We start from the raw sequence: 21,487 nt of genomic DNA, 5'->3' as shown, positions 1-21,487 counted from the left end.
TGGACATCTCAGCTTCTCCCTTCTGCAAACACTTGAAACATGACCAAAAGCTTTACAATGATCACACTGTATTGGTCTTGGGATAAATTATCTAACTCTGTAGTTAATATACCCTAAATGTACTTGAGTAGGGAGAGACTCCATATCAAAAAACAAAAGAACAGAGACTCTTCACTTTTTCTTCATTCACCACACAATTAATCCGATGTGCATCAATCACTCCAGGAAGAGTTTATTTGTATTTTTTTTATTTAACCCTTATTTTACTAGGTAAGTTGACTGAGAACACATTATCATTTACAGCAACAACCTGGGGAATAGTTACAGGGGAGAGGAGGGATGAATGAGCCAATTGTAAGCTGGGGATGATTAGGAGACCATGATGGTATGATTGCCAGGACACCAGGGTTAACACCCCTACTCTTACAATAAGTGCCATGGGATCTTTAGTGACCACAGAGAGTCAGGACACCCATTTAACATCCCATCCAAAAGACAGCACCCTACACAGGGCAATGTCTCCAATCACTGCCCTGGGGGTATTGGGATATTTTTTGTAGACCAGAGGAAAGGGTGCCTCCTACTGGCCCTCCAACACCACTTCCAACAGCATCTGGTCTCCCATTCAGGGACCAACTAGGACCAACCTTGTTTAGCTTCAGAAGCAAGCCAGCAGTGGAATGCAGGGTGCTTCATCTCTTCAACATCTACTTCCCACAAGATATAACCCCCTTGAGGGGTGCCCTGTTCCTAAGAGACACACACCGCACTTCAAACTTATTAAATCGGGAAAGACGAAATACACGTTTCTTCTGGAAGCGCAAAAAATCAAAACCAGCCCGTCTCTTGTGATCCTGACAGCCTTCACTCTACCCAGCACTCTCTCCACCAGTTTGGATATCTCAAATGGATTCCTCAAGATTGGTAGTTTGATCAGCTGCTCCTCATTTACAAACCGTACTCCTACAAGATACTTAGTGACATTCTCATCATTGTACTCTACTGTGATCCGTTTTCCTTTCCTTTGGACAATATTCAAATTCTCCTTGATTCTACGGCCATTAGATTAATAATCCACTTCCGCCATCTTTTCTCTACTGCTCCTGTTACCACACGCAACTCATGTCCACTAAGTGGGGCAGTAACAGTTTGTTACAGTAATTCATTATGTCGGCCTTCCGCATCAGCAGTGGAAGATGGCCGAGTTACAGCGGTGTTTGTCAGACAATGAGGCATCCCGAAATTCGGTATTCTCACGAAAATGTCTGTTGCGTCCGAAAGGTTCTTGATAGCTTCTCTGTTTTGAAGTTAAAGGCATTCTTTGTGATTTCTGATAAAATCAAGACAAGGACACATTTGAAGCATGTTGTAAAAAGCTTCCCTCTATTTATTTTTTTTACCATCAATTCATATTCATCTGAAGACAAAGTTTCCTCTATTGCTGGGGAAATGTTGACTATGACTATTACCAGTTTCTATACAAAGAGCAAGTATAGTCAGGTGTGACGTAGTTAAAATGCAGGATCTCTTTTACTCATCATGGCAAAGTTGTTGTATTTTGTGTTTGACATCATTATGTCTTTATATAGCAGGCCTTTCTAATCGACCTGGCCCGGGTATCCTGGAAGGATATTGACCTCATTTCGACAGTAGAGGATGCCTGGTTATTCTTTAAAAGTGCTTTCATCACCATCTTAAATAAGCATGCCTCATTCAAAAAATGTAGAACCAGGAACAGATATAGCCCTTGGTTCACTCCAGATCTGACTGCCCTTGACCAGGACAAAAACATCCTGTGGCGTACTGCATTAACATCAAATAGCCCCCGCGATATGCAACTTTTCAGGGAAGTTAGGAACCAATATACACAGGCAGTTAGGAAAGCAAAGGCTAGCTTTTTCAAACAGAAATTTGCATCCTGAAGCTCAAATTCCAAAAAGTTCTGGGACACTGTAAAGTCCATGGAGAATAAGAGCATCTCATCCCAGCTGCCCACTGCACTGAGGCTAGGAAACACTGTCTCCACCGATCCACCGATTTCCACCTGGCTACCCCTACCCCGGTCAACAGCCCTGCACCCACCACAGCAACTTGCCCAAACCTCCCCCATTTCTCTTTCACCCAAATCCAGATAGATGATGTTCTGAAAGAGCGGCAAAATCTGGACCCCTACAAATCAGCCGGGCTAGACAATCTTGACCCTCTCTTTCTAAAATTATCCGCCGAAATTGTTGCAACCCCTATTACTAGCCTGTTCAACCTCTCTTTCGTATCGTCTGAGATCCCCAAAGATTGGAAAGCTGCCGCGGTAATCCCCCTCTTCAAAGGGGGAGACACTCTAGACCCAAACTGCTACAGACCTATATCTATCCTACCCTTCCTTTCTAAGGTCTTCGAAAGCCAAGTTAACAAACAGATCACCGACCATTTTGAATCCCACCGTACCTTCTCCGCTATCTGGTTTCCGAGCTGGTCATGGGTGCACCTCAGCCACGCTCAAGGTCCTAAACGATATCATAACCGCCATCGAAAAGAGACAATACTGTGCAGCTGTATTCATCGACCTGGTTCACCAACTACTTCTCAGACAGAGTTCAGTGTATCAAATCAGAGGGCCTGTTGTCCGGACCTCTGGCAGTCTCTATGGGGGTCTCTGCTGGAACTGCAAAAATCACTGAAGCTGGAGACTCATATCTCCCTCACTAACTTTAAGCACCAGCTGTCAGAGCAGCTCACAGATCACTGCACCTGTACATAGACCATCTGTAAATAGCCCATCCAACTACCTCACCCCCATACTGTTATTTATTTTATTTATTTTGCTCCTTTGTACCCCAGTATCTCTACTTGCACACTAATCTTCTGCACATCTATCACTCGTGTTTAATTGCTAAATTGTAATTATTTCACCACTATGGCCTATTTATGGCCTTACTTCCCTTATCCTACCTCATTTGCACACACTGTATATAGACTTTTTTCTATTGTATTATTGACTGCATGTTTGTTTATTTCATGTGTAACTCTGTGTTGTTGTTTGTGTCGCACTGCTTTGCTTTATCTTGGCCAGGTCGCAGTTGTAAATGAGAACTTGTTCTCAACTAGCCTACCTGGTTAAATAAAGGTGAAATAAAAATAAAAATAAAATATGTGCAAAACGAGTTGGTGCCATCAGTACAACAGAAAATGTTTGTCCACATGTGCAAGTTTCAACTCAGTTTTGATGCATGCAACATATTCAGCACTATTCCCCTCTGCTGCTCCTTCACTCAATGTCATTTGCGTTTCCAGGGGAATGGGTCATTTTGACTTCAATATCTGTGGACAAAAAAGAAAACCAACTGGAGTAATGAGTTCCATGAAAGACACAATCTCTTCCCCAGCCAGATCTCGAACTGAGCCTGGGGACAAGGTTATGCAAGACTACATGAAAGCAAAACAATACATTTTTGGAGAGGTTGTATGACCCTTATAGGGAACAGATACAATACCTGGGCACAGTCTACTTTCAAACACAATGCTGTCAATGGCTATATCACTTCTTATTGAGGAACCCCTGATGGCCTCAAATACAATCTAGAACAATAGGAGAAAAATAACAAGTGATGACTCAGTAAAAAAGTATTTGGCCAGAGCACATGTTGTGAATAACACTGGGTGCAGTAGTAGTGAGCGTAATTCTTCAAACCCTTGCCTGAATATCTTTTTGTAATTTGGAGGTGGTGTTATCAAAGAAAAGATGGTGAATAAATGAATATATACTGAACAAAAATATAAATGTAACATGCAATAATTTCAAATATTTTACAGAGTTACAGTTTATATAATGAAATCAGTCAATTGAAATAAATAAATGATGCCCTTATCTATGGATTTCACATGACCGGGCATGGATGGGCCTGGGAGGGCATAGGCTCACCCACTCCTGGCTGTCCCCAGTCCACCTGGTCGTGCTGCTGCTCCAGTTTAAACTATTCTGCCTGCGGCTAGGGATCCCTGTCCTGTTCACTGGACGTGCTACTTTGTCCCCGGACCTGCGGTTTTCTCTCTATTCTCTCTCTACCGCACCTGCTGTCTCGACCGCTGAATGCTTGGTTATGAAAAGCCAACTGACATTTACTCCTGAGGTGCTGACCTGTTGCAACCTCTACAACCACTGTGATTATTATTTGACCCTGCTGGTCATCTAAGAACGTTTGAATGTCTTATAGAGCAATCTGGCCTTAAATGGCCATGTACTCTTATAATCTCCACCCGGCACAGCCAGAAGAGGACTGGCCACCCCTCAGAGCCTGATTCCTCTCTAGGTTTCTTCCTATGTTCCTGCCTTTCTAGGGAATTTTTTCTAGCCACCGTGCCTCTACATCTGTATTGTTGGCTGTTTGGGGTTTTCGGCTGGGTTTCTGTAAAGCACTTTGTGACATCTGCTGATGTAAAAATTGATTTATAAATACATTTGATTGATTGACTTGGGAGCCATCAGCTGTCCGGGTGGTTGGTCTCAGACAATCCCACAGGTGAAGAAGTCAGATGTGGGGGTCCTGGGCTGGTGTGGTTACACGTGGTCTGCGGTTGTGAGGCCAGTTGGACGTACTGCCAAACTCTCTAAAACGACATTGGAGGCAGCTTATGGTAGAGAAATCAACATTTAATGGCAACAGCTTGGGTGGACATTCCTGCAATCAGAATGCCAATTGCATGTTCCCTCAAAACTTGAGACATTTGTGGCATTGTGTTGTGTGACAAAACTGCACATTTTAGAGTGGCCTTTTATTGTCCCCTTCAAAAGGTGCACCTGTGTAATCAGCTTCTTGATATGCCACACCTGTCAGGTGGATGAATTATCTTGGAAAAGGATGAAAAAGCTTCTGCTAAATGTTATACATAAAAAGAGAAATGCTCACTAACAGGGATGTAAACACATTTGTGCACAAAATTGGAGAGAAATAAACTTTTTGTGCATATGGAACATTTCTGGGATAATTTATTTCAGTTCATGAAACATGGGACGAACACTTTACATGCTGCGTTTATATTTTTGTTCAGTATTGTTCACTGAGGCCGTTTATCATTGGGGAAAAAAGTTAAGTTCCGGTTTACTTAACCGGGTGTATCTCTCATAGATATGAATGCAATAGCAGCTACTTAGTTCATTGACTTACATTGAACCAGAAAACCCCCCCAGAATAAAACAACGAGTGGGGTGTTTCGTTTCTTCTTACGTTTCAGGTGTTATTGTACAGAGGAGGAGAGGGATTATTGGTAGTGACGTTTTTCACCACTTGCCTGATGCTGTTGGTCACTTTGGTATTCCACAGTGGCTCTCAGCCAGGTGATGCTCTGCTCTCCAGTGCGTTTCCATAGCAATTTGTCCTTTCCATTCTTGCTCAGATGGACACTGAGCTCACCTATGCCCGAGCCATACATGTGGTAGAAGAAACGCAGGCACAGAGGACCCCTGGACCCCCTCAGAGGACTGGAGAATAGTCAGGCATTTTGACCAGGCAGCATGTTAGAGGCCTCAATGTGCATGTAGTACCCTGACAAACAGTTTCACAGGGTCAAACTCTAACTATCATGGTATAACATGGAAACAGACTACAATGATGTCACATTTACACTCCTTCAGTGAATGCTGGAGGGAGTTGGATACTCACTGACTCCTGTGGTGTGATCCACCCTTGGCCCGGTGTAAGAAGTGGGGGTAGGCCCTCTCACCAGTACCCAGTCACCCTTATCACCCTCTTTGTCCTGATTGTACCCACAGTGACCCGTCTCAAAGTTACAGAGCCCAGGGACAGACAGGAGAAGACCTGTAGATGGACACCCAAAATGACTCAAGGAGCTAAATTATGTTTATCACAGAGGCACTACTTCCAGAGATCTCCCAGAGATCCTGTGGGCATCAGGGATCAGTGAAGGTAAAGTTACCTGCTGTAAGATCACAATCCCCGAGGCTCACACTGATGTCATCCAGAGCAACTGACCCACAGTCAGAAGTTCGTACATGTGCTGACAAACACCACCTGGACAGCAGGGGCAGAGTGGGTGACATCATCAACCACAGACATTCTCAGAGGATATAGCTTCTGGACAATGTAACTGCATAATACATTTGCAAACAGTTACATCTATTTAATTTATTGTGATATGGTATGATCCATGTTTTAACAGGGCAAAAGCTGTTTAAAAAGAAAAACCAATGAGGAGAATCACTGACTACGGACTTCGGCATTCCTGTTTAATTTTATGTGAAACATATGAAACCTAACTGCTGCTCCTTATGAAGCTGGAGCCAAACCAAAGGACTGACAATAAAAAAAAAACGATGTCAAAGATACAATGTAAGGCCGAATAAACACAAGGGGTTCCGTCACAAACATTATGAAACACTATAGGCAGGGCATGCACAGGACAGTTGTTGTGACTGAGGAATGAAAATAACTGACTAACTAAAAAGGAAAATAATACATGTTAAGCCATTTTACATTGGCAACATGTGGACTCTGGAAGGTGACCTCTGTCGCTATCCAGACACCTTGTCGTTCTGGGTCCATATCCTGGCTACTATAGCCAGCACGTGGATTCAGCCAGAAGGAAGGATCCTGTGTGAAGAGAAAGAACTGTTATTATTGTCTTGAGCAATAGATTGTGTCTTTCTGACACTTGAAATACTTCAGGTTTTTACCAAAGCCAAATGTAATGCAGTGCAAATTGTCAGCAGGAGAAGATAGAGAAGCCATCTCTCGTTCACTAATTACACCTCTAGCATCTCTTGGTGATCAAAATCGTATCATCTCTTACCTGCCCACTGTTGTGTGGTCCCCAATCCTGTAGATGTTAGGCTTGACTGACACCCTCTTCCATGGGGATCCTTCCATTTGATCCTGGGTGTATCAGCAGAAACCACCCTCAAAGTCACAGTTGGCGATGGAGGGATCAAAGGTTGGCTCTGCGGCACATATGGGAGACATTAGGAGGCTGCATCCCAATACTCTTTAATAGCATGCTTTTCTCCTCTCTTACCGTTCAACTAATCTGTAAAAGTCATGAGAGGTAGGAGAAGAGGAAAAGGACACTCTGAATCTACTGTGTGATCAGGTGGACTGGGATATGTTCCGGGTCGCCACTGGAAATAACATTGACGATTACACTGACTCTGTCACTGGGTTCATCAGGAAGTGCTTAGAGGATGTTGTTCCTACAGTGATGATCAGAACATATCCAAACCAAAAACCGTGGATAGATGGCAGCATTCGCACAAAACTGAAAGCGTGAAACACTGCATTTAACCACGGCAAAGTGACCGGGAACATGGACATATACAAACAGACCAGCTATGACCTCCGTAAGGTAATCAAAGAGGTGACAAAGTGGAGTCGCAATTCAACAGCTCGGACATGTGGCGCATGTGGCAGGGACGTCAGACAATTGGATTATAAAGGGGAAACCAGCCACATCGCTGACATCAACACCTCACTCCCAGATAAGCTGAACACCTTCTTCACCCCCTTTGAGGAGAATAACACAGAGTCACCGACAGGGGCCCACTCTGCTCACGAGGACTGTGATCTCTAGATCTCTGTGGCCGACGTGACTTTCAAGAGTGTTAACCCTCACAAGGCTGCTGGCCCGGATGGCATCCCTAGCCTCATCCTCAGAACATGTGCAGACTAGCTGGCTGGAGTGTTTATGGACATATTCAATCTATCCATATCTATCCATGATCTTTTAACTTTTGGGATTGTGTGTATTGTTATTGTATTGTTAGGTATTACTGCACTGTTTGAGCTAGAAACATAAGCATTTCACTGCACCTGCGATAACATCTGCAAATCTGTGTACGCGACCAATACACTTTGATTTGATGAAAACAGGAGAGAGACCAAACACACAGACCCACCTGTCTCTGCAGTACAGAACTCGGGAGAAAAGGAAATGTCATCGAGTGCCACGTGACCCCCCCTGGGGCTGTTGAAGGCCACTTCAAACACCACCTGGAGATAGGTGTACACATACAATCCTACTCATAGAACATCAGCAGATCAACACATACAAAGAAGTGGAAATGCTGCTCACTGTACTTAGTATTCAATCAGAATGTAAATCCAATGTGTAGTCCTTTTGAAAACATCTGCACCCCACTGACCTGCAGAGGGAACGGGGCCTTGATGTCCACCTGCACAGGTATCCACTCAGGGGTGGTAGCGGTCCAGTCATTGAGGTTCTGGTCCTCTGGGTCAGATCTCCACAGCTCCTGGTACTGGCCTGCCTGGTCTCTGGTGTAGACGGAGAACAGGTTCCCTCGCTCCGCACCCCGTTGGTACTGGAAGCTCAGGCTGCTCGACATTGGCACCATTGTCAAGGGAGACACCAGTTTGGCTACTTTCTGGAATGTCTTGGCGTACACTGAATCCGCATACAAGTAGTGACCTGAGAAAGTAATGGCAGCTTTGATTTTCAACTTGAAGTAATTATGGATAATACAAACTTTTGTTTCCCTTTGTACTTCCTCAAGCTACAATTTATTGGCAGTTTGCTGCCATATGAAAACAACGAAAGAGCTTTTATGAACTAGTAGAAGGAGGCCAGTGCTGTCAGTTGAGAGGGTTCCTTGCTGAGTATACATAATGCTGTTGTTCTGTTGATATTGTAGCAAGTTATTTGTTTTGGTTGTGTTTCGTTTTTGCAGTGTTATTTGCTATTGACCTGTGTTGGGCTGTACTATCTGTTTGTTGTTGTTGTTGAGCTACGATATCAGCTATACATCTACTAGCATTTAAATGCACAGTAAATCACCACAGCCTGTGATATCATTAGCATTTAATATACATTAGAAATCATACAGTGTCATTCCCTGCTAGCACATAAACTTCTGAGAACCACATGTTTCTTAGAGCTTGGTGAGAGTGTGGTTGTCTTATGGTTATTTTGCATACAACCTTCCCACAACTTTCTGAGAATGGTGCAGGATAGGTACTTGGCTTTGGAACATTCTCAACACATTTAAGGCACTTTAAAGAATGTTTCCTAAAAGTTCAAACATGGTTACATTTAATTTAAATTAATGTTCTAGGAACGTTCTCCAACTGGTTTGACATTGGGAATGTAGTTCAGATAACATTAAGAAACAACATTCTTCTGTGGGAATTTGAGCGTTTCCTACAGGTTTCCCCATGGTTTTATACTGAACAAAAATATAAATGCAACATGGTTTTGCTGAGTTACAGTTCATATAAGGAATTCAGTCAATTAAAATAAATTCATTAGGCCATAATCTATAGATTTCACATGACTGGGCAGGGGTGCGGCCATGGGTGGGGAGCCAGTCACTGGGGAGCCAGTCCCAGCCAATCAGAATTAGTTTTTCTCCACAAAAGGGGTTTATTACAGACCGAAATACTCCTCAGTTTCATCAGCTGTCTGGATAGCTGGTCTCAGACGATCCCACAGGTGAAGATGCCGGATGTGGAGGTCCTGGGCTGGCATGGTTACACGTGGTCTGCAGTTGTGAGGCCAGTTGGACGCACTGCCAAATTCTCTAAAACGACTAAGGAGGCTTATGGTAGAGAAATTAACATTAAATTATCTGGCAATAGCTCTGGTGGACATTCCTGCAGTCAGCATGCCAATTGCACGCTCCCTGAAAACTTGAGACATCTGTGACATTGTGTTGTGTGACAAAACTGCACATTTTAGAGTGGCCTATTATTGTCCCTAGCACAAGGTGAACTTGTGTAATGATCATGCTGTTCAATCAGCTTCTTGATATGCCACACCTGTCAGGTGGATTGATTATCTTGGCAAAGGAGAAATGCTCCCTAATAGGGATGTAAACTAATGTTGCAATTTTATAACACGTTTCATGCAATTCCACTCATTTTGCCATGGGATAGAGAGAAGAAATGTGTTGTTTTACAGCAAATTTCATGCAATTCTACCTATTTTGCCATGGCTTGGAGAGAAATGTTTGCAGTTTTAAAGCAAGTTTCCAGCAATGCTACACATTATGTAACGGCTTATGCCATGTCTATATGATATGAGTGAGAATAAATAACAAAATCAAAAATGGGGGGCACGTGCCCTGTGTGCCGGTCAGTATTCGGCCATGATTACTACAAGTTTAGATAGTCTAACCAGCTAACTGCCAATCTAAAAATTGTTAGCTGACATGGCTAATTGAGTGACTGGTGATGCACAATCAAACTTCAGAATTGCACCTGGTGTATTCTACTATTATTACTCTCAATTGTAAGTTGAGACCCCGATTGAGCAGCCGGGGTCTCATTTAAAAAGACCCCATTAAAAAGGAAACAAGCAGACCAGGTGTGAACAATTAGTGACCAACACATCTGAACGCACTTAACAAGACACAGGATAGAGAGTTTTGTTGATGCTGAGAATGGAATGTATGTGTTTAAATAACATTCTTAGAACGTTACTAAAGTTTTCTTGTGGTTTTTATGGAAAGTTTTCTTAACGTTCTCTGAACAATTTGAGAACATGACTTTAAATAGAACCAAGAGGAAACCTGTAGGTAACGTTCTGCTTAAGTACTCAAATTCCTACAGAAGAATGTTGTTTCTAAATGTTCTTTGAACAATTTTAGAACATGATTTTAAATAGAACCATGAGGAAACCTGTAAGTAACATTATGCTGAACTACTGAAATTCCCACAGAAGAACATTGTTTCTTAACAGTCTCTGAACTATTTGAGAACATTCCCAATGTCAAACCAGTTGAAGAATGTTCTTAGAACGGAAAAGTTATGTTAAAGTAATAAAATACCAATTAATAAAAATGTTTTTGTCAAGTTCCTTAAATGTGCTGAGAATGTTCCAAAGCAACTATTCTGCACCATTCCCAGAAAGTTGTGGGAAGGTTGTATGCAAAATAACAAAATGACAACCAAGCTCTAAGAAACATATGGTTCTCAGAACGTTGTGCTAGCTGGGAGGTGTGTGTGCATGATATCATACACTTTCAAAGTCTTACAAATCCCATGGGTACATGATATGTGTGCGATTCACTGACCTAAGCAGTATCCAGAGCTGATACATATCTCAAAGATGGCCACACTGCTGCCTGTGCTCTCACCGGGTCTGCCATCAATGACAATCTGATGAGTAGCAGATGTTCAGTAATGGCCCTCAATCAGTAATGAAGGAGAAGGGGATATGGAGGTATAGTATATGTCTGTGCTCCATTATCCCTGCTGAAAAAAAACAGCATAGACCAGCATACATTTCAAGCTGGTCTATTCTGGTCCATGCTGGTTTATGCTGGTCCATGCTGGTCTATGTTGGTCAGATGCTGGTCAAGCTGTCCTGACCAACATCATCTAACAGGTTCTGCTGGCCGACCAGCATGGTCTAGCTCAGTGGTCACCAACCGGTCGATCACGATCAAATGGTCGATCTGCAAGGCATTCCTAGTCGATCACCAAACGTTTGTTTGTTTTGTTTTACGCTGTTGGCGGTAGTTGCACTTGATTCAGCAGCCCTAGCACCGAGAAGGCAAAGTGTTCCCATTTTGAACCATTTCATGTGTCTGAAGGTAGAACTCCTACTCAGCAGGCCCAGAGAACAAATCAAGTGCACCTATAGGCCTACAGGTGGTCAATGAGATAGCTTAGATCAACATGTCTGCACAGTTTCCTCGAGCTTTAGACTGTAAAATGATGCCCCGAACGCACAGCAAAGTTGATACAGTAAGATTTCAAAACGTTTAAAACCATGATTACAGAGAGACTCAACGAATACAGAAAAGAGCTGCTGTTTTTATGACTAAGTCCATGTTTAAGTTGTTATTCAGGACTGTCAACACTATTATAAGCCATAAAATGCATGTTCTCCCTACTTCCACTCACACTACAACCAGCACTGCAGCTACAATGAACGAGTAGCCTATTGCAAAGTGTTCCAATAAGCTTGCGTTGTTATTATTAGTGATTTGCGTCTTTTTTAATTGCGAGGGATATTTTACTTTCTCTGGTCATAGGAGTAACAACATGAATTAGTGCATGAAGCAGAAATAATGCAGTGCGACTTGAGCTTCGACATCAGCTGGAAGACTGTGTCCCCTTTTCTCAGCAGAGGGAGAGAGGAGGGACGGTGAGTCGAGTGAGAGGCAGCCTCACTGCTGCTCCCTCCCCTCAGACTGACCATCAGGTGCAGGCTATCAGTCCAGTAAAAAAAATATGCTTATGCTCACTCAGCTGTGCCTCACAAGTAATCCAACAAATGATCTATTACCAGTGTGATCATTTACTGTACCTACATTTTTTTCAATATAATTTCAAAATGGCCTGAGAAGAACAACATTAGCAGGGCAATTCAAGCATAGCCAATATGCAGTGATAATGTATTGGGCCTATAGCCTACTGCACAAACCTAATTGCTACAGAACTGTTTTCAATTGGTTAAATGTTGCATAGGCTTACGTTTTTAAGTCATGTTTGAAAGAAATCTGAATGGTAGTTCTCGGGCATTTTGACTCAGAAAGTGATCTTGACTTAGAAAAAGTTGGTGACCAATGGTCTAGCTGGTTATGCTGACAGACCAGCATGGTCTAGCTGGTTATGCTGACAGACCAGCATGGTCTAGCTGGTTATGCTGGCAGACCAGCATGGTCTAGCTGGTTATGCTGACAGACCAGCATGGTCTAGCTGGTTATGCTGACAGACCAGCATGGTCTAGCTGGTTATGCTGGCAGACCAGCATGGTCTAGCTGGTTATGCTGGCAGACCAGCATGGTCTAGCTGGTTATGCTGACAGACCAGCATGGTCTAGCTGGTTATGCTGACAGACCAGCATGGTCTAGCTGGTTATGCTGACAGATCAGCTTGGTCTAGCTGGTTATGCTGACAGACCAGCATGGTCTAGCTGGTTATGCTGGCAGACCAGCATGGTCTAGCTGGTTATGCTGGCAGACCAGCATGGTCTAGCTGGTTATGCTGACAGACCAGCATGGTCTAGCTGGTTATGCTGACAGACCAGCATGGTCTAGCTGGTTATGCTGACAGACCAGCTTGGTCTAGCTGGTTATGCTGACAGACCAGCATGGTCTAGCTGGTTATGCTGACAGACCAGCATGGTCTAGCTGGTTATGCTGACAGACCAGCATGGTCTAGCTGGTTATGCTGACAGACCAGCATGGTCTAGCTGGTTATGCTGACAGACCAGCATGGTCTAGCTGGTTATGCTGACAGACCAGCATGGTCTAGCTGGTTATGCTGACAGACCAGCATGGTCTAGCTGGTTATGCTGGCATACAAGCATCCATTCACATTAGTGATGTTTAAATCCTATTGGAGTCCAGCCAATCTGCATTCAGAATGACTGCCAGGGTTAGAAAGAGACTACCTCAACGTTCTAAACTGGAACAACTATTTCAGTAACGGGTGCAATAAGTCCAACTAACAGATTGGATTAGTTTAGAAAAATGAATCCTACTTATCTTTGTGTTGCGTAAGATAAATGAATTGATTAATTAATCAATCAACACTGGTATACCACACCCCCCCACGTGGTCTTTTCTCTCAGCCTAATAGCAAAATGTGTAGAATAGTAGGAAATGAGCTATAAAAATGTTAAATTCTCTCTGCCTCATTGCAAAATGTGTAGAATAGCATGAGATTAGCTATAAAACGGCATATGTTTCTCTCTGCCCCATGGCAATGTGTAGAATAGTATGAAATTAGCTATACCTTGCTCAGACCTGCTCGGTCACTGTCAATCAATGTACATGCAAAAAAAACTGATTCAGTGAGCTCCAAAATAATTGAGACAGTGACACGTTTTTGGTTGTTTTGGCTCTGTACTCCAGAACTTTGTATTTGAAAAGATAGAATGACTATGAAGTTAATGTGCAGACTGACATATTTCATTTGAGGTTATTGTCATCCATATCAGGTGAACTGTTTAGAAATTACAGCACTTTTTGTACATTTTTCCCCCTCATTTTAGGAGACCAAAAGTGTTGGGACAAATTAAATTATATGTGTACTAAAGTAGTAAAAGTTTAGTAGTTGGTCCAATATTCCTAGCATGCAATTATTAGTACGCAACTTGTTGGATGCATTTGCTGTTTGCTTTGGTTGTGTTCAAGATTATTTTGTGCCCAATAGAAATGAATGGTAAATAATGTGCAGTGTCATTTTTGAGTCACTTTTATTGTAAATAAGAATATAATATGTTTCTAAACACTAGGTAGGGCTGCATTGCTATATGAATGCCAATACGCACAATAGGCTGGAAGGTTCTCCCATCTCCACAGAGGAACTCTAGAGCTCTGTCAGAGTGACCATAGGGTTCTTGGGCACCTCCCTGACCAAGGCCCTTCTCTCCTGATTGCTCAGTTTGGCCAGGCAGCCAGCTCTGGGAAGAGTCTTGGTGGTTCCAAACTTCTTCCATTTAAGAATGATGGAGGCCACCTTTTTCTTGGGGACCTTCAATGCTGCAGAAATGTTTTGGTACCCTTCCCCAGATCTGTGCCTTGACACAATTCTGTCTCGGAGCTCTACGGACAATTCCTTCGACCTCATGGCTTGGTTTTTGCTCTGACATGCACTGTCAACTGTGGGACCTTATATAAACAGGTGTGTGTCTTTCCAAATCATGTTCAATCAATTGAATTTACCACAAGTGGACTCCAATCAAGTTGTAGAAACATCTGAAGTATGATCAATGGAAACAGGATGCACCAGAGCCAATTTCGAGTCTCATAGCAAATGGTCTGAATACATATTTTAAGGTATTTATCTTTTTTGTTTTTAATAACCCTGGCAGAAACTCTGAATGCAGATTGTGGGTGAATACAAGTGAAAATGTTTTGATATACCCAGTCAGGCTGGATTCCAATAGGAATTTGACATCCCTTTGCAAGCCACCATAATGTGACTTGATGCTGGTTTTGCGGGTAAACAGCATATGCTGGTAAACTGGTGACTAGCTTATGTGTCCAAAACCTAACGGAGGCTGGTCACCAGCGAAAACACAACGAAGGCTGATCACCAGCGAAAACACAACAAAGGCTGGTCTCCAGCAAAAACACAACAAAGGCTGGTCACCAGCAAAAACACAACAAAGGCTGGTCACCAGCAAAAACACAACAAAGGCTGGTCACCAGCAAAAACACAACAAAGGCTGGTCACCAGCAAAAACACAACAAAGGCTGGTCACCAGCAAAAACACAACAAAGGCTGGTCACCAGCAAAAACACAACAAAGGCTGGTCACCAGCGAAAACACAACAAAGGCTGGTCACCAGCAAAAACACAACAAAGGCTGGTCACCAGCAAAAACACAACAAAGGCTGGTCACCAGCAAAAACACAACAAAGGCTGGTCACCAGCAAAAACACAACAAAGGCTGGTCACCAGCAAAAACACAACAAAGGCTGGTCACCAGCAAAAACACAACAAAGGCTGGTCACCAGCAAAAACACAACAAAGGCTGGTCACCAGCAAAAACACAACAAAGGCTGGTCACCAGCAAAAACACAACAAAGGCTGGTCACCAGCAAAAACACAACAAAGGCTGGTCACCAGCAAAAACACAACAAAGGCTGGTCACCAGTGAAAACACAACAAAGGCTGGTCTATGCTTTTTTTCAGCAGGGATGTTTGTGTGAATGTTTGCCATATGGACTATATAGCCTTGGGCTAATGGTACAATCCACAGCTCCCAAGTGAGTCATAGCTAAGGCAGGCCCCTCCAGGCAGGTTCAAGGTCAAGTGCATGATTAGTTCCTGTAATGTTCATACCTGACTGCCTGTGTGTTTCTACCATGCTCCCTTATTTCTATCAATCCAGTCAGGTTGTGCAGCAGAAAGCACCTTTAAGAGGTTACATGTCATACAACAGGGGTCAGCAACATAGGGCTGCACAACGCCAAGGCTTGGCAAGTCACCCAAAAGACTAAAAAAGGATATATTTATTTCATTTGTTTTTTTGCGTGGCGTGCTAAGTCTTGGCTGGACGTTTATTATCTCACTTATTTATTTTGTATTTATTTTTTGAAACTGGAGAAAATAATTGAAATTGCATGCATTGGTTTTTCGAAAATGCATTGGTATTCACTGCAATGTTGTAGTTCCCAAGGTATGTCAATCCTGATTAGCCAATGGAATTTCATGATTTTTTCATGAGTTTCATATTATTAGACCAGCGCAAGACGACCGCCTCTCCCGCCAAAACCAAAGTAGCACTGAAGATGAGAGATTCGTTTTCACATAGCTAGCAGCTAGCAAGCCTTCTTTTGTTATTTAAAAAAGTTCAGGGCGCAAAATGTCATTAGCAAAGAAAAATAAGGCAGATGACCGCTCATGTATTGCCTCTTGGACAAAGGAATATGGATTGTTTTACTGAAGGACCGGTCTGTTTGCGCTCTCTGTTGTAAAACTGTTGTTTGTCGGACATCAAGTGTACGGCGTCATTTTGAAACGAGACATGAGAAAAACTTCAAGGATGAGGCGGTTAAGGCTGAAGGAATCCTGGTGTCCTGGTATGAAAAGCAAAGCAATGTGTTTACAAATCTACATTTAGTCAAAGATCAAGCTACAGAGGGGATCTACAAAGTTGTGCAGTGCATTGCTAAACATGGAAAACCATTTACTGATGGGGAATACTGTATATCAAGGAGACTTTCCACAGTAGTTCGCAGGCTTTATTTGATGGATTGCCTAACAAAGACACAATCACCTCAAAGATAACAGAGATGCCTGTGTCTGCCAGAACGGTTGAAAGGCACATTACCGAGATGATTGAAAATGTAAAGGAGCAGCAAACTGTAGCGTTAAAAGATGCCCCTGTGTTAAGTGTGGCTCTTGATGAGACTGTGGATGTGAATGACATTCCACGTCTGGCAGTTGTTGCAAGATACTGTGACTCAGAGCAGGTACGTGAGGAGCTGCTTTGTCGCAAACCCATGCATGGTACTACGAAAGGGGAAGATGTAGCAAAAGCCTTCACGGATCATTTTGAGGAGAGAGGTGTCGATATTAAAAACATATCTGCTATTACAATGGACGGTGCCCCCGCTATTGTGTGGAAACAAAGGATTCGCAAAGCTGACTGAAGATAAGATTGGCCACCCCGTGGTTAAATGTTACTGTATCATTCACCAAGATAATCTATGTTCCAAGATCAAGCCTGTGGTGCTAATGGACAGTGCCTCTGTTTAGTGAGCTATGGAATTCTTCCGTATCTGGGCAATTAGATATTCAGGAGACACAATTAGTTGTAAAGCACATATGAAAATCATAACTGGCACGCAGATCGTTAGAAATGGTAGGATAAATTGTAAATGGGCACTCCACACTAAAAAGGTAGCCGACCCCTGCCCTGCATAGTAGCAGTACACAGACGTGAGAGATTGAGCAGCAGATACGAGAAATGCATGTCATTTGATGTTTGGTCTAATCAATGTGAGGGCTCTAACATTTTCCAGGCCCCATTCCTCCACCTAAGTATGGTAGTGTTTAGATTAGCACATATGTTTTAACAGTGTGTTTGTGCCTCCATGTTCCTGAGAGTGTGTTGTTTACCCTGTACGGCTCTGTGGTGTTCTGGAGGTCGATGCAAGAGATGAGGCAGCTGTCGGAGGCAGTCTGGGTGCTCCACAGTGTCCAGTCGAAGCTCTCTCCCTCCCTGCGCAGCTGGACCTGCAGGGAGCCCGACCCGGAGAGTTGGTACACCAGCCTGAGACAGCTCCAGTCCTCTTGCTCCATGGCCGGGCTCAGCAGAACCCCCCTGCCCTCACCCTCTGACCTTTCCTCTCCCTCTGGCCTCTTCTCCTGACTATTCTGGTACTCCTGGCCTGGGTCCACTGAGATAAAAGACCCTGAGAAGACATAGAGGAAGTTTGAATAGAGGTACTATGAAAACAGAGAGAGAGAGAGAGAGTATAACAGAATCTACTTAATCTATTGTCATTAGGCCTTATTTCAAAAGATACCAAGGGCGACAGTGGCAGGGAAGGATGGATAGAAAAAAAGATGAGAGGAATCAGATGATGAAGAGGAAGGACGGGGGGAGTTGAGCCACAACAGGACACAAGTAAAAGACAAACACAGGAGGAGGCATTCTGTTTGCTCAGCGAACAACAGTTTATGTGTCCCTGTTTTAGGGCAAAATAGAATAATTACACAGCAATGATGATTACATGGTTGCCATAGAATTTCACCTGCTTTCTTATGTGTCCTTTCATCATTCTGCTTAAGTGATGATGGACTTATTTGGGGTATAAATATGTATCTAGCACTCAGAAGAGTACCAACTCTTAGAGCTGTGAATGCCTATGTCTCCAGATGTGCTCTGATGTTGGAAACCATGCATTCCAGATGTCTCTCTCTTGCTATTGTCCCTCTCCTTTCCATCAGAACAACTGCAGAAACCACATCAACAAGTACAACAACTAATACAACTACTACTATAGGCACTAGAACATAAAAATATTTGTAATAAGCCCCAATAATCTTTGCTGCATAGAAGAGGTCACTGTCTTCTTGTGTTTTCCACAAACAACAACAGGTTGCCATGCATTTCAAGCACTTCAAAGGGTATAAGCTACTGTATTATAGGCACTTGTCAGTGTAATTGAAAGGATATAGGCTTCAATCTTTTTCAAAGTCTCCTACCATTTTTGTTGAGCGTCCAGCTCGTAAAGTCTGGGTCTGATGTGTATCCGCAGGTGCTGGACTCAAAGCTACAGGAGCCTGGCAAGGGTCTATTCTGGGCTTGGACTATGGCTGGGAGATTAGAGAAGATGGAAGATAATGAATCCTACACAGATACTAAAACAAGCATCACTTCACGTACAAAAACATGCACATAATCACTGCAAATTAGTTTTCTATACTCACCAAACAGGGTGAAGAGGTAGAATGGAAGGATTGCAATCTTACATAAAAAATTATCCAAGACCAGGAGACAAGCTGAAGTAGCTTCAAACTAATGCAGGAGCAAGTGTATGTGCCAACTAAAATCAATGCCACACCGAGGTCCACACCGTCAGAATCTCCCCGTCTGGTCATCTGCCAAAGTCTGTTCCTGTCAGTATCAATCTGTATCAGTGGCTCTGTCAGTGTCTCTCCAGCTCACAGACTGGCAGAACACTGTAGAGTCTCCAATTGCAAGACTGTCTGGAGAGCATGCGGAGGAGGAGAGGATGAGAGAGGGAGGGAGTACTAATCTGTACCAGAATCAGACTGCAGAACTTTCTCACACTTCCCTCACCTCAGATTCCTGGAGAGTTTGTCTTTATTTACACTGTGGGAGGTAGCCTTTAAGGTACACTGCTTTTGTATTTATACATATTGGCTAGTCAGTCCCCGGTAACCTCGACTCCAGCAGTTCTAGAGAGGTTTCTCCAGAATGTCAAGCACTGATTCTCAATTCACGAGAATATGGTGATGACTTGAGATATGGCTTGCAATCTACAGGAGATCGGAAATAATAATACAAGAGACATAAAAAATGTCCAGCAAGTAAGACATGCTAACAATAAAAGCTGAACATTTTGCAAGCTGCTATGCCTTTTGCCTGGCTTGTCTGTTATCCCAGCTAGCACATTTGGTTCCTTGGAAGTAGTGGGATCGTATGTTTTTGGTTTCACATTGGTTGTTGGAACAATTTGAGAACATGACTTTAAATAGAACCATGAGGAAAACTGTAGGAAATGTTATGTTGACGTACTAAATTCCCACAGAAGAACGTTGTTTCTTAACGTTCTCTGAACTATTTGAGAACATTCCCAATGTCAAACCAGTTGGAGAATGTTTTTAGAACATTACCAAAATTGAAATGAAATGTAACCATGTTTGAACTTCTAGGAAATGTTCTATTAAAGTAATGAAATACCAATAAATATTTAAAAAATTTACATTGTGAGCTGGCCCTTAAATCCCTGCTCTTAATTAATAATGTTTACAAAAGGCTGACATTTCAACACACACACACACACACACACACACACACAGTCCTTTGTGAAGCTTCCTTTCTCAGAGAGGACTGGCAGTTTTCTGTGGCATGGAAACTTTTTAGTTGAAAAAGTGACCTGATGGGAATTACGGGTTAAAATGATCAGAAGTAAATCTCAACAGGCTGAACAACAGCCATGCTTTGAGTGGATTTTATAATAAAAAGACGGATGTCTGTTATTTTCTGTCATCCGCTTCAGAACATAAACAAATGAATGTCAGAGGGAGGTAAAAGTAAAGAGACATCAGGGTGATGGATTGGACAGAGGGTCTGATGCTAGTTATACAACACATCTTACATTTGTCCTCCATATGTACTTTGTCTGGTCTGTCCCTTCATGTTCGCCTTTCCCTCTTTCCTGAAGGTGCAGTGAAATGCTACATGGGAAAACAGGTCAGTTCTGGGTGAAATATTACAGTATACACACTTGATTATGTGAAGAAGGACTTCAGCAATCAATGGATTTCCTTCGCTAAGAGAGAAGAGTGGGGTCATTTACAGTGTTAGACCAAGTATTGAGAGAACTGAACCAGCAAGATACACAAAAATCAATTAGTGCAGAAACTACCACAATCATCATAAAATGACAATCAACAAAAACAGTAAAATAACATGTCCTTTCTCAAGTACCTTGTAAACACTGGGAGAATGGTTTCATAAACACCTAAGTGTGCTTGAAGAATATGACATCTGTAGCCATCTGGGTTGACACAGTGCTGTTGTGTGTTAGCTGATACCCTGACGGGTTCTGTGCAGAATGTGGCAAGGAACCAGAGGACTATGCGTCAGGTCCTTTTGGGTATCTAGGCCAGCATTGTGTGGAGTTTCCAGGCCGTCATTGTAAATAAGAATTTGTTCTTAATGACCTGGAAAAATTATTTAAAGTCCCTGTTTTTGAACGGCACCAAAGATCCTCTGAGTAAAAATATTATTATTAACATTATAATGCAAGAGGTAGGACATAACCTTTAAATATATATTCAAACAATGTCCCACACTTATTATGGGAGCGTCATGGATTGTTATGGGAGTGGTTTGAGCCTTGCAATGATGTACATATTCTGTAAGCACAGAAGATTGATAGGACTACCATATGGTTGGTCAGCTCATATCAAAAGATTAAGAACAGTTCCGCCATTGGACAGCACCACCTGCAGCCCAGCAATGACAAGTACTGGGAAGATAGGAGAAGAAGAGACAACACTACACCATCCAACCCTTGCTTTCTTCAGTGCAGTCTAAGCCAGGAATACCGGAGGTCTTGCATGTGGGCCATGGGTTTTGCGTGACAACACTGCAATGGATCTGATCAAACATTTATGAATGATCATTTCAAAGATGGGTTTTAAACATGCTCTCAAGCCTGTCATGCTCCTAAATAACTTAAGACAGAATATATACCTTCATCAATGAATGAAAAGAAAGGACCAGAAATTATTGATGCCCAGTTTTAAAATAGAACAGCAAATGTGTGAATGGGAGCATGAAATGCTAGGTTGCACCAA

General features: G+C 42.7%; 1 pseudogene; it reads right to left on the bottom strand.

The window, feature by feature from the left end:
* Nucleotides 1–3,265: 3,265 nt before the first annotated feature.
* Nucleotides 3,266–6,071, bottom strand: LOC139551841 (MAM domain-containing protein 2-like; annotated as a pseudogene).
* Nucleotides 6,072–21,487: the final 15,416 nt, after the last annotated feature.

The sequence above is a fragment of the Salvelinus alpinus genome, chromosome 24 (assembly GCF_045679555.1).
Source record: "Salvelinus alpinus chromosome 24, SLU_Salpinus.1, whole genome shotgun sequence".
NCBI classification, from domain to species: domain Eukaryota; kingdom Metazoa; phylum Chordata; class Actinopteri; order Salmoniformes; family Salmonidae; genus Salvelinus; species Salvelinus alpinus.
This window is presented reverse-complemented; position numbering and strand designations above follow the sequence as displayed.